The sequence below is a fragment of the Eleutherodactylus coqui genome, chromosome 2 (assembly GCF_035609145.1).
Source record: "Eleutherodactylus coqui strain aEleCoq1 chromosome 2, aEleCoq1.hap1, whole genome shotgun sequence".
Taxonomy (NCBI): Eukaryota; Metazoa; Chordata; class Amphibia; order Anura; family Eleutherodactylidae; genus Eleutherodactylus; species Eleutherodactylus coqui.
The window spans coordinates 243,251,100-243,265,733 of NC_089838.1; the positions used below are offsets into that span (position 1 = coordinate 243,251,100).

Here is a 14,634-nt window from a genome sequence, read left to right on the forward strand (position 1 = left end):
TTAAGAACAGAATCCATAATTGATCCCAGGTGCGTAACTAAAGGCTCAGGGGCCCGGGTGCAAAAGTTCGACCGTACCCATACCCATACCTAAATCGCACAGCATACAACTGCAAAATGAATTTACATACACGATCTAGTCCCTTTGCATAAGCTCTCCAAACATGATGCATTTCCTGTGTAGCCCCTTAGGCCAGGCTTATACGAGCACATGATTTCAGCATATTACGCGTGCGTTGTACGTGCATTTGATATGCAGTAATTCGCTGGCAATCAAATACATTGACATACGCAGTTCCGCTCACATTGCGAGTAGGAATTGCGTAATATGCGAGTGCAATAAAGAACGCAGAATGGTCTATCTTGCTGCGTATTACACGTGAGAGAGGCTATTGTTCTCTATTAACGCATAATCAATGTCGCCCATATGTAATTACATTGCGTATGGGCTGCGTGTATATGCGCCATTGCGTAGCAACAGTGCAAGAAATATAAACAAAAAAACCCCAGGTGGACTGCACATGACAATGTGCGTGAGATATGCTGTCATGCGCAGTACAATTATGCTGCAATACACAGCGATAGGCCGGGTCACCGGTGGCTCCACTCCGGCAAAATGTTGCATGACGCATGCAGTTTTTTACGCTTATGGCTGAGTGAGCTCGATATTGGGCTGTGCTCATGTATTTTGTTTCATTTTTGAATTTTAAAATAAAAAAAAAAGATCAAAAAACTGCATGCGGTATTCAAAAACCACACGTTTTTAAGAAACTGAATACACTATTAAAAACCGCATGTAGATTTAAACAACACATTTGTTTTGTTTTCTTTTAAACCACATGCAGGTTTTTGATGCATTTTTTAATTCGTGTAAAGTGTGCAATCATATAATAAAAAAAACGCTAGTCTGCGATCGTTTTAGTGATAATCGTAAATGTGCGCCCATCATCTGCTTTTCGGGCACTGCTAGCTGATCATTAAATTAAAGCTAACCCAAAAATCGTCAGTCAGCCTTATCAGACGTTCTCCACGAGTAGTGCTGATAGCATTGTTGCCCCGTGGAGAACAAAGGATCGTTTTAGTGATAATCGGTGCGTGTAAATGTGTGCCCATCATCTGCTTTTCGGGTACTGCTAGCTGATCATTAAATTAAAGCTAACCTAAAAATCGTCAGTCAGCCTTATCAGACATTCTCCACGGGGAGTGCTGATAGCATTGTTGCCCCATGGAGAACAAAGGATCTGAGCGCAGATAATAGCCTTGGGCTATTAACTGCATTTAGCGAAGGCTTTATTTGCACACCTAATTGGTACTTAAGTAGCTAAGTAGCTACTTTATACTTTATGCAAAATGATCGATCAAAGCTGTCACTCAATCTGTCGTTTGAGCGGTCTTTGAATGATCATCGGCCCGTGTAAACCAGGCTTAAGATGCTGTACTCTGCCTATCAGTATGTATTGCAGTGGGTCTACAGCATCTTGGACTGTATAAGTGGGTGGCTGAAGGTCCACTTCTAGCTTAGGGCCCACAGGGGGATTCACCTGTTCCCCTATGGGTTAGTCGGAGCCTGAACCACTGTGCCTGCCAAACTCAGAGTTTTGAAAGTTGCAATACTGATACTGATTCATAAAATGTAAAGACTGGCTGATAGTTAAATATGCAGACATGATGCCCTTCTATATGAATTAACACAGCCTGGTTATGGATGATCAAAGGTTTGAATGTTTGTAAACCATTGTAGAAAAATCCTAGCTTTGGGTAGCAGTTTTTCATGCAATTTTTAAGCCAAAGCCAGAAGTGGTAGTTGCAGGCAGGAGAAGTATAAGGGGGGTTTCACGCCTGCTTCGGGGTGTTTTGCTTTCCAGGTCTATTCAGGAACAGAAATATGGAAGAAGGAATGGGGTATTCCCAGGGCCAATTGGCTTCATCTTAGGAAAGAATTGAACAGTGCCAAATGGACTACATCGACTATAATGGTGTTCGTTCCTTTATGCTCATTTAGCCAAAAGAAAAAGCTCTGCATGCAGCACTTTGTGCCAAATCTGAAGGTTCCAACGCAGATGCGAAACCACCCTATGTCTTTCTTTTTACATGGGGCAATTTGCTCCCATGGAAGAGCATTGATCAATGATATTGGTGCTCATCTACCTAGTGTTTAAACAGTGTTAGGTTCCAGCACAGCGCAGCCCCCCTCACATGGGGGTTAAATGAGATAGCTGGATGTGGATTTCTCCAGCCAGCCAGTCCCCCGAGTCTCAGACCCCTGTGTGTTGTGTGCCTGTGTCTCCGAATGCTCCTCTTTAAGGGGAAGATACTGTTTAGGTGTGCTGCTAGGATCTGTTGTTCTACATGGGTTTCCAGCAGCACAGCCCCACAGGTCGGGGGTTGATTGAGCTGGCTGGGTATGGATTTCTCCAGCCAGCCAATCACCCCTGGTCTGCTGCTCATATATACCAGCTGCTTTGCTAGAGGCTGCTGGGGTTTCCTCTGTTTGTTCAGTGTGCTCAGTGTGAACAATGTCATGCTCCTACGTGTCGGTGCATGTGCCGGATGTGTGGTGTGAACGATCCTGTTCAGGATGCATGGTGTGTTGTGTTGTATGCAAATCCCTGGCATGTTGGTGTGAGCTGTATTTAGTCTAGCTGTGTTTCGCTTGTCATCTAGGTAGGTCTCTAGGTTCCAGCGTCGCCCTGCATGCAGGCAGGTTTCATGTGGAAATTGTCTCGTTAGAGTAGGGACCCACGAGACAATGAGGACCCTTGAAGTAGGCTCGCGGGCTTAAGTTTCTTGGCCAAAATAGGAACCAATACCTTGCATTGTATCTATTTACATCTGTCTATGTGTGCAGGTATGCTTGGTTATGTTTTGGGTGTTTGTCAGTCAGTGTGTTATGTCTGTCTGTGAGTTATGTCCACTGTTTCCGGGTTTCACCAGTTCGTGAGTGTGAATGGCGTAACACAGTCTTGTTCAGACTCTCTGTGGGATGAATAATCAATCATGCGACTGTTCATTATTGCTGTTAACAGCCCTCCAACCGTTCACAGGGGGAGATGTGCAGTGGACATTGGTAATTTTCGTTAGGCTGCACAAAACATGCTCATTCCTGTTTTTCATTCTTTGGCTGACAAAAGCACCTTTACATGAGCCGACAGTAGGACAAACAAGCATTCATACGAACATTCATGCTTGATTGTTAGCCCTTAGTAGAAGTTTTTAGTCCTTCCTTTATATTTCCCATATCTTATTAATCCACTTCTGGCTTTGGCTCAAAAAACTGTACGGAAAACTGTCATAAAACCTGTGTGTGAATCCACCCTTTCTGTAGCTTTCAGCGGAGAACTACTTCTCTAGACTGTAACCTTGAACGATGGACCTGCTTGCTTTTGCTGTAATCATTTGAGATGGTAGAGGTGAAGAAGACCAATTCTGCAATGTTCATGTGGTAACTGCTAGTTAGCACTGTGCAAAATAATCCAGATCTTACAGTATAGCTGACTTGCACAATAAATGAAGCAATGAACACACTTCCCTTTTCTAATGAAAGTGGAAGTCTGCAGGCAGCATTAATATATTTTGTATTAGTACATACATACATTCCTAGGTGAAAAGAAGTATAACTTTATTCAATTCTATGCTATCACCATATGTGTGGTCCTCACCACAATAAATATTAATGTGTAGTAATTAAAAATGTACACCCTAAAATTCCTATCTAGAAGATAGATGACCATTTCCTAAGGATTTCCAAAATCCTCCAAAAAACCATTTTTTAAATTCACGAAGAGCTACAGTATTATTAACTTTGCAGATCAGAGGCAACTCAAGTTGTCTATAGACATTAGATCGTCATTGGTCAATCTAAACTGGATCCGACAACAATTCAACATCTGTATTTATGCTGAATGGCAACTTTATTATAGATACCAGCGCTTTCATGAGTGGAGTTTCCCTGACCCTCAGCAAAAAAATTAATTGAGCAAGTTTTTTGTGGCTCACTGGGAATCTAGATAGAGTAGGAAAATCGGGTGATCTGAGCGACTTAGAACAAGGCATGAAACAATCTGTCAGCAGTACAACCACGTGTGAACACAACAGGACTATACATGGAGTCACAGAGGTCTAGAATCCGCAGTACCAATGTACATAAACAAAATTGTCCATGACCGCATGGTACAAAAATCTATATATATAAAATTGAATGTATGTGTGTCTGTCTGTCTGCGTGCATGTCTGTCTGTCCTTTATGCGCTACTACACCATTCATCCGATCGCCATGAAACTTTGGGAAGTTGTTGAGTACTCTCCTGGGAAGATTATAGGCATAGTACATTTATGGTACGATAAATGGCGCGCGTGCGTCGTCAACAGTAACGACCCCCCCCCACGTATATCGTTCGATTTCCATCCTTGCCACTAATTCTCTCACTTCCTGATGTTGTAGAAACGTGAAATTTGGCACGAGCATTGATTATGTCATAAATAGAAAAAGCTAATGGGTCCCAACTCGATTATTCAATTCTAAGCGCCAAATAATTAGCGTCCACATTTTACGTACGGAATCTAATTTTCTCGCTTCCCAATGTCATACAAACTTGAAATTTGGCACAAGCATTGATTATGTCATAAATAGGAAAAGTTAATGGATCCCAACTCGATTATTCAATTGTAAGCGCCAAAGAATTAGCGTCCAAATTTTACATACGGAATCTAATTTTCTCGCTTCCCAATGTCATAGAAACTTGAAATTCGTCACGAGCATTGATTATGTCATAAATAGGAAAAGTTAATGGGTCCCAACTCGATTATTAAATTCTATACGCCAAAGAATTAGCGTCCAAATTTTAAGTACGGAATGTAATTTTCTCACATAGAAACATTAAATTTGGCACGGGCATTATGTCATAAATAGGAAACGCTAATGGGTCCCAACTCGATTATTCAATTCTAAGCGCAAAAGAATTAGCATCCAAATTTTACGTACGGAATCTAATTCTCTCACTTCCTGATATATATAAATGTCTGTCTGTCCTTTATGCATTACTACAGCATTACGAGCAACGGGATGAGTGTTCAACCACAAAATGATGCATCCGCCGAACGTTTCGCAAGACAATTGCTGGATATTGAGAATGCTGAGGTAAAATGAAAGCTGTGCTGTGATTGGTTGCTATTTCTTATACTGCTGATGTAACATGAAAGCTATGCTGTGATTGGTGGCTACTTATACTACTGAGGTTGCATGAAAGCTGTGCTGCGATTCGTTGTTATATATTATACCACTGAGGTAACATGAAAGCTGCGCTGTGATTGGTTGCTATATATAATACCGCAGAGGTAACATGAAAGCTGCGCTGTGATTGGTTGTTATTTTTTATATTGCTGAGGCAGAATAAAAGTTGCGCTGTGATTGGTTGTTATTTCTCTTACTGCTGAGGTAACATGAAAGCTGCGCTGTGATTGGTTGTTATATTTTATACTGCTAAGGTAACATGAAAGCTGCGCTGTGATTGGTTGTTATATATTATACCACTGAGGTAACATGAAAGCTGTGCTGTGATTGGTTGTTATCTAGATATATAAAAACGAATGAATGTATGTCTGTCTGTCTTCGCAGCAACACGCGACGGGTAAGCTAGTGTAAGATAAAAAGCTGTCACATTCGTCCTGGACTGCCAACACGAACAGGGCAAGGTGGGGAAGCCAAGACAGACGTGGCTAGATACAAAACAGACAGAGAGCACCTCTGCAGGAGGGTAAAGGCTTGTATATCGCAGCCGTGCAATGTAAATGCAGAATAAACTAAGGGAAATCCTTTCCCTGCAAACCCCTACCCCGGGAGGGAGCCCTGCCTAATCGGTGGGCCAATTGCTTCTGACAGGTGCGGACCCACACTCGTACCTGGACCATTACAAATCCCTACCAGGGAGCCCTGAACACACGTGGTAGACAAAAAACAGAACAAGTACAGACAAACAATAGACACAATCTGAATGAACCAAAGCACCGGAGCTAGACACACAGCAGCTCTGAGCAGGCTGACTGCTCAGGGATCACTGAAAATTAATCGGCAACTCCCAGACAGCAAGAGCTGCATCTTATAGGGAGAAGAGAGAAGACAATTGTCTGACAGAAATGTCAATCACCAGCCACACCTCTCAGACACTAGCAGGACTAATTAACCTAGACTAGAAAACACAGGAGCTGTTAACCCTCGCTAGTCTAGATAGAACCTACAGAAACTAGGTGTGTTGGCAAATAGTTAACCATGTGCTGACTGAGACGTGACAATAGCTTCCTTCTGCCCGGATACCGAGGATGACTCTTTCAGAGACAAGCCAACATTGTCGGAAGAGAACCTGTTCACTGGAAGAGAACCAGTCCATAAAACAATTACTTCGTCCCTGCAGCATCAACCAGAAGAAACTCACTTCTGGCTGCATCAACAACATAGCTGCACTACTGCACTGCCCACTGTCACTTCCCACTCAAAGCCCCATTCCTGCACCCTTAGGCTGGATTCACACGAACGTATATCGGCTCGGTTTTCACGCCGAGCCGATATATGTCGTCTCTCTCTGCGGGGGGAGCCTGGAAGAGCCAGGAGCAGTGCTCTGAGCTCCCGCCCCCTCTCTGCCTCCTCTCTGCCCCTCTGCACTATTTGCAATGAGGAGAGGCGGCGCGGGGCTAATTCTTGGAACTTAGCCCTGCCCTCATCCTCTTCCTTTCATTGCAAATAGTGCAGAGGGGCGGAGAGGGGGTGGAGAGGAGGCAGAGAGGGAGCGGGAGCTCAGTTCCTGCTCCTCCTTCTTCCATCCTCCCCCCCCCCTGCAGATGAGGACAACGTATATCGGCTCAGTGTAAAAACCGAGCCGATATACGGTCGTCTGAATCCACCCTTATAAAGTGACAATGCTATTCAAGAAAAACAACATAGTATTAAATAGTAAACAATGATAATTCGGATCTCCCATGCAAAAACACAGAAGCCCATGCCCTGTAAGCAAATACTACTGAGTCTAGCCTGACCCAAAGTGGTTCTGGGTATACAAGCTGGCATTAAAGTGGACAAACAATCACTCTTTACTGATTTGAATAAGTAACAGGGATTTTCAAAGGGTTAAATGAGTTGAGGCCAGTGATTTCACACTGCCACCACACAGAGGGTGATGCCTCACTTCAAATCCAAATGACTCCAAGGGGTTGTAAAAAAAAATATAAAGTTATTTCCTTTCCACAGGATAGGAGATAACTTTATAATTCAACCACTGAGAACCCGATCAATCCTGAGAATGGGGTTCCGAATAGGGCTGGCTCCAGGGTTTTGTGGGGCACAGAGTGTTAAGGCAGCAGTATGCAGTCTTTAGCTCTCGCTCATAACCTGACCTGAAGCTTGCAGGTTCAATCCCCGCCTGGTTCAGGTAGCCGGCTCAAGGTTGACTCAGCCTTCCATCCTTCTGAGGTCGGTAAAATGAGTACCCAGCTTGCTGGGAGGTAATAAATAAATTACTTGAAAGTGCTGCGGAATAAGTTGGCCCTATACAAGTAACAAGTCCCTTCCCCTTAATGTGTCGCTACACATTGAGAGAGCTAGAAATTCTATCATTTTTATGCTCCCTGACCTAGTGACTGCAATGACTGCTAGCCATCATAAACCGCTCCTGCAGTCATACCGATTCTGCCATCACACGGCTAAATGTCTGACCATTGTCTATGTGTATAGAATCCCTCACTCTCCACCTCGCCATACCATGCACATCTCCAGCCCCTTTACCTTCTGTATCACCCCATTATTTGTAGTATGTAAGCTCGTTGGAGCAGGACCTTCACCCCTATTGTTTCCATCAATTGATTATTATGTAACCGTGGTTCTGTAATGTTTGTATTTTGTCTTTCTGTATCCCCTGTCTATGTAAGCCCTGCGGAATATGTTGGTGCTATACAAATAAAGATTATTATTATTTTATGAGGGTTTATTTTTGCAGGATCAGTTGTATTTTTAGTGGTGCCGTTTAGCCCCTTAAGAGCTTATTTACACGGGCATATTTGCGCTGCAAATTTTGCAAACATAATACGCAGTGAATAGAACCCATTGATTTCAATGTGTTCCTTCATATGAGTGTATTTTGCATGCCCAGCATGCTCTATGTTCACTGCCCCCAACTCATTTACAAACATCACTTATTCAAATCAGTAAAAGGTGGCCCTTTGCCCACTTTGATGCCAGCATTTATGCCCATAATCACTTCAGTCCAGGCTGAACTCAATTTTATTGGATGCAGAGCATTACCCTCTGTATGTTGGCAGAGATGAATTACGCCAGACTCATATAACCCTTTACTAATTCAAATCAGTAACAAGTGCCCATCGGCCCACTCTGATGCCAGCTTTTATGCTTGGAACCGCTTTAGACCAGGCTAGATTCTCCTGGCTCTGATGCAGGGCAGTGTGAGAGCGGTGGTCCGAACTCACGTCAGGGGATTCCGTTTTTCTGTATCATTATAGTTGTGTGTAAGGGGAATCCCCTGGCCGAACGGACCCATTTGTAACAAAACGGTGCCAAATGGCTCCCATTGACTATCGCGGGGTCTGTTCGCTTTCCTTCATGTAGGTCGTTTTTGTCTGGCATTGTATGCCGGATCTGTGCTGGAACCAGATGTGGGGTCTAACCCCATACATCACATTTTTGGTGCCCACTTTGAGGCACATTTTTCTGCTAGTTTATCCTGTTTTCAGGCTACCTTCTGCTGCATTCAGCCCATCTCACTGTAATACAGCTTATCATCTGGAGAAGTCCCGGTCCTTAATGGCCGACTGATAAACAAATGGCCATTATTTTGTGACTAATTTGCCATGTCTGGCTTGTACAGGGCTAGTGCTGACAGGGTTAATGTGCGCTCTCCCAGCCTGACAGGAGGAGGCAGCGGCCAGGCTCTCTGTCATGTGGGAAGTGCAGCCACAGTCTGTAGTAAGTCATTGCAGGCAGCGGCTGACGGGAGAGAGACGGACCAGACTAGAGAAAGTGCCGGCCGGACCTGAGGAGACCCCGCGGCCGTCTCACCAGCAGCAGGACGGGCAAGGGTTGGAGTGTAGGGGCGGCTATGGCTCACGCCGGGCGCACGGCATAGTGACAGACTGTGGCTCCACAGGTAAGTCCTAGTATCCATGTAACAGGGGCAGAAGCACACAGCCGGCTGTTGAGCAGCACACTACCGCCAGGGGGCAGTAGCAGGGAGGGGGAGAGAATGAGACAGAGCGCACCCGCTACTCCTAGTGCTGCCCCTCTGGGAATACAGTAGGGACGGAACCCTGAGCTCTATGGGGCACCGTTGCCAGGCTGTGGAGTGCCATACAGGTGCAGGTAGAGCTCTGCCAGGGTGCTCACTACCGGCTGGCTACAGACTGGGCAGGAGAAGTGTCCCTACTGTAGCAATGCAGACTAAATGGTGAAAGAGCACCACACAGGTGCCCGCTGGTCAGATACATGGCAGTGCTGCCAAGAGCAGATATGCCATATCTACTGCTGTACAGGGGTCTGACAAGGGAAACGACGGACCACCATCTGTAATGCCGTGTTAGATGGAACGATTATCGTTCAAAAAACTATGCAAATGAGCAAAGTGAACAATAATCGTTCGGTCTAAACGCGAACCAGCGACGCACGAGCATTGTTCACTTTTTATTCATTGTTTATATTACGCAGGCATCAAGCTCATCATTGGCGCGTTCACTTGTCGGTCTAAACAGCGTTCGTTCAGTCCCTTTATTCTCTTGTACAGGGAGTGAGCGTTTTTCGTAAATGAGTCAACGATGATCTGCTTTTCCCAATAGTCGAGTGCGAATGAGTTAGCGGTGAGGTCTAAGAGGGGCGTAAAAGCCTAAAACGGCTTTCTACTGATTGTCTGCAAACACTGCTCATAAACCGCCTGCAATAACAGGTAGATTAGAACTAGCCGCAGGAATTGGCCAAGATTTGGCGCAAAAACTTTGGTAGAAACGTAAGAGGAAAGTATCCATGTTTTTACTCGGATACAAAAGGTTAATTTTAGAGATGAGCGAACGTACTCGTTTAGGGCGATTTCGCACTCGAGCACCGCTTTTTTCAAATAACTGACTACTCGGGCGAAAAGATTCGGGGGGCGCCGGGGGTGAGCGGGGGGTTGCAGAGGGGAGTGGGGGGAAGAGAGAGGGAAAGAGCTCCCCCCTGTTCCCGACTGCTACCCCCCGCTCCACCACGCCGACCCCCGGTGTCCCCCGAATCTTTTCGCCCGAGTAGTCAGTTACTCGAAAAAAGCGGTGCTCGATTGCGAAATCGCCCTAAAAGAGTACGTTCGCTCATCTCTAGTTAATCTCTTTTTTGGATCTACCAGAAAACACAAAAAAGCAACAACCTGGTGCGAACAGAGCCATAAAGTGACTGCGTTAAAACGCATCCGGATGATATTCCTTATCTCAAAGACCACTCGCGCTGAGGCCGCTCCCACTCGGCGCAGCAGCTGCACAGAGTACCGGTGGTGGAAAGGCTCTGCTGCGAATTTGGCTCATGTTGTGACTACAAATGTCACCACGGATTTCTATGTAGCGTAATACTAATTCTATGCGATTATTCGGATGCCAGAAACCTAATGAGGTTAATTTGTTACATTGCTTGCATCGCAATTCTGCCAGCAAAAAGATGCAGTTTTGGCGCAAATAGTTTTGCACAAGTTGAAACGTCTTGCATTTTTATGCTGCATCTGCCTTTTTTCGTTAAGATAAGTAGTGCAGTATTTTTACTACAATTTACATCAAAAACTGGCGTGAATTATAGTGCGAATGTATTTTGTTTGTCTGACGCCCGGGACGGCGAGAGCTGCTCCTCATTAAGAGGTGTGCATCTCTTAGGGTGAATGCACACGGGCGGATTTGAATTGCGGAATCCGGAATGGGCGACCGTCTCCGGATTCCGCAGCAAATACCGCCCACAGCATGCAATGCAAAAGTAAGTCTCCATGCAATTGGTTTCCATTGGCGGATGAAATATTGCCACATGCTCCATTTTCCTGCAAGTTCCACATGGACAGCTTCAATGGAAGCTGCCCAACCCGCGGCCCGTCCACAATTGACATTGCGGATGGGCCGCGGATTCCACGGGAAAAGCTGGAACTTTTTTTTTCTAAATATTTGTACTATGCACGTCCGACTGCAAGCCCTGCGGACCATCTGCAGTACAGAAAAGAAGAACAGCATACAGGTATGCGCGGATGACAGCTCGTCACAGGGTCGGATTCCGTTGCGGGCTCCCGCATGTGGAATCTGGCCTGCACGTGTGCATGCGGCCTTAACAAAATGGGACCAGCATTTAAATGAATGGCCCGACAGTGTTGTTGGGTCCTCCACAAAGAGATGCTCTTTGTAGCTGCTCTCTGCTCTGGCTGAGGGATCAGGGTCTTTACAAGGATATTCCTATCTAAGCACTTCGCGGCTCAGATGAGAGACCCGTTGCTGGTTTCCTGCCCCACTCGCAGGGTGTTATGGAAACAGTCGAGTACGGCAGTCTTACTTTGTTTCCTCGACTTCCATTGAAGTGAATGGGAGTTACGGAAACGGTGTAAGAGCTCTTTCACACGACCGATGTGTTTTTATGTTCGCCCGTGCGCACTGTAAAATTGCATGAATGAAGAATAGCCGTGATCAAGTCCTGATCTTTAGCTGCGTATTTTCTTCTGTTCACACAGCTGGCTGCTGCGTATCAGGAAAATGTACGCTGCAGCGCGGAAATCTCTCGATCGGCAGAAATCCTCGGAATGACTACTAATGCTTGAATAGAGCAGCGGTCTGCTTTTCCCAGCGTTGGGCGCAACTAAACTCCCTCCCATTTTTGTATCTATATTTCCCCATCTTTGGACGCAGTGTATAAAATTGGTGACCAAAAACGGTCGCCGATGTGCTATTTTTGCCGTCACAATTTTTTTACGCAGCAAAGAATCGCTCATCTGAATGAATACATTGGAATCCAAGGCTTCAGATGGTCACGATTTTTGCCCGATTTTGGACGCAGCCAAATAGCGGCATATATACAGCTGTGTGAATAAGGCTGCTGGGCTCGCCACTTTCCATAGCACCCTGAAAGGTGGTTGGTAAACCAGCCACAGGTTTCTCATCTCATGGGAATACCCCTTTAATTTACAATTTTCTAGTACGGTTTGGGGAAGTTAGCTTTATCAACTACAGTGATGGCGAGCTTAAAGAAGTTGTCCCATCTTGTCAACCCCTTCCTAAATGGCGTATAAGGCTAGAGCTACATAATAACTTTCATCAAGACACATGTTATATGACCAAGGATCGCAGTGTAGCCCTGTGACATCATAGAGTAATGGATGTCAGTGCGACTCACAAGTTTCTGTGACCTCAAGTCCAGTGAGTTTAGACTTCTTGTGATCGTTGGGTCATGATAGCAGCAACTTGCAAGGCTGCAATACCATCTCATTGGCTTCTGTATATTCAAAATAAGCAAAAGGACTCACTTAATGCGCTCCGTCCAACCGTATCAAAGTATGGAAATCTTACTTGAAGCGGGGTGCCTGGACTCCTGGCACCCCAATATCCAAAGGAAACAGGGAAATTCCAACGAGGCAGGGGTATTCTTCATAAAACAATTTATTGCATACAGAAACAAATGGGTGTCGCAACGTGTTTCGGCTTTTGACAAGCCTTTTTCAAGCTTGAAAAAGGCTTGTCAAAAGCCGAAACGCGTTGCGACACCCATTTGTTTCTGTATGCAATAAATTGTTTTATGAAGAATACCCCTGCCTCGTTAGAATTTCCCTGTTTCCTTTGGATATTGGGGTGCCAGGAGTCCAGGCACCCCGCTTCAAGTAAGATTTCCATACTTTGATACGGTTGGACGGAGCGCATTAAGTGAGTCCTTTTGCTTATTTTGAATATACATTTCTTTCCTCCTTGACACAATGGTTTCGGAGTTGCTCGCTGCTGCTCTCCCTCAGGGGATGTCTTAGGACCGCCAACGTATTTTGCCATAAATTGGTTTGAAAAGCCCCAGTGGACCCACGAACTGACCGGTCTCTAACCCATAGGACCGGTTCAGTTGCGGTGAGTTTCCCTCCTTATTTATTCTGTTTTCAATTTTCTTGTACACCATTGGAGCGCTGCTTCTGATTCAACTATCTCATTGGCTTCTGTTATCTTGCAATGTTGTAAGACTACACAGCTATCGCTGGCCATGCGGTGTCCTCGACAAAGTCAACATATAGCCCTAGCCTGAAGCCGGACAGAAAAGCATAAAAAAAAAGAACATTTCTCTTTTTCTATTCTATTTTTTTGAGGCTCCTATTGATTATGAAGCGGATGCATTTAGATGTCAGTTTCAGGGCTTATTCCTCTCTCTGCATGGGGACGAGGTGGGCCAGGAGAAGTGCACTGAGGTACCGCTCCCACCCTGCCCCTTGCCACTAATTGCAATGGGAGGGGGTGAGATGGGGGTGGAGCTAGGTTCCGCCCCAGTCCGGACCCTCCTATTGCAAACAGTGGCAATAGGGCGGAGAGGGGGCAGGAGCTCAGTGCACTTCTCCTGGCCGCCTCCTAGCCCTGCAGAGAGAGACAGCGTATATCAGCCAGGCGTGGAAACCCGGCCGATGTACGCACGTCGGAATAAGCCCTCACGCTGACTTTTTTGAGGCCGTGTAGAGGTGCGCACTGGCCCACACATTTTCTTTAAGAGAATTAGGAATTCTGTGCAGTTTTCCTTCATCAATTTCTATTAAAAAAATGTAATTGTGCCTTTTAATCTAAAATGTACCTTAGATGTAAAATAATTATTAGCAATGCAGTTGTCACAATTTACCATTAATGGCCAGGTTGCAACTAGATCTGCAACTTCAGTCCGGCAATTATTGCTAAATTGTAAGCATTAAAAGAAAAAAATAGAAACCTGTCCAATTAGTTTTTCTCAGAGCTGAGACACTTTAATTTGTTATTTCCGTTTGCTTTGGTACGATAGACTTGCTTATTGCTCACACCTTGTGAAACGTATAACTTAGAATTCTCGCTGCCGGATCCGACCCGCTCGTCTGCAGGCGGCCTTATGGTTGGAAATTATCACATGTACTTCTTTTTTAGATACATTTCTCAAATACTTTTTTGCACTTTTGGCATCCTATGTACTGTATCGTCACCTGCTACAAAGGACAATAGTTAAAGGGGCAGTAACTCTTCACACTTCTGCCCATCTAACAGCTTGTTTTAGTCTCATCTTTTCTGTAATATACTTGTTTTTAAAATTGTGTTGCTTTACCACTGTAAAGTGGCTGCCATCAAGGGTCTTCTTTCCAGCTTTTCTACAATCCACTCTCTGTTGTTAGGTACAGAGCTTCTATAGTAACAAAGACACAGGGATGTTTCTATAGCAACAGGAGGAGCGTTATCTTCACAGATGGCTCCCCTGCTTTCACAGGCTGCAGGATAACAGATTTGCAGACACTGTGATACCGATCTACACAGTCTCTGCCTCTCCTGCTGTTACAGCCTGTGCGTGCACATATTACACACAAATTACAGTGGGTTTACTAACCATTTGGCCAGAATGTCTCTAAATGCCTGATCATCCTGGGAAAGCAGACGGGTGGGCATTTAGATACTG

General features: G+C 45.1%; 1 protein-coding gene across 1 annotated transcript in view; it reads left to right on the forward strand.

Moving 5' to 3' along the window:
* The first annotated feature begins 8,947 nt into the window (after nt 1–8,947).
* Nucleotides 8,948–14,634, forward strand: part of FES (FES proto-oncogene, tyrosine kinase) — a 99,099-nt gene continuing 93,412 nt past the window's right edge. Inside the window, exon 1 of the mRNA XM_066592734.1 lies at nt 8,948–9,145. The gene's annotated coding sequence lies outside the window, so the exon portion shown is untranslated. The remainder of the gene's footprint in view (nt 9,146–14,634) is intronic.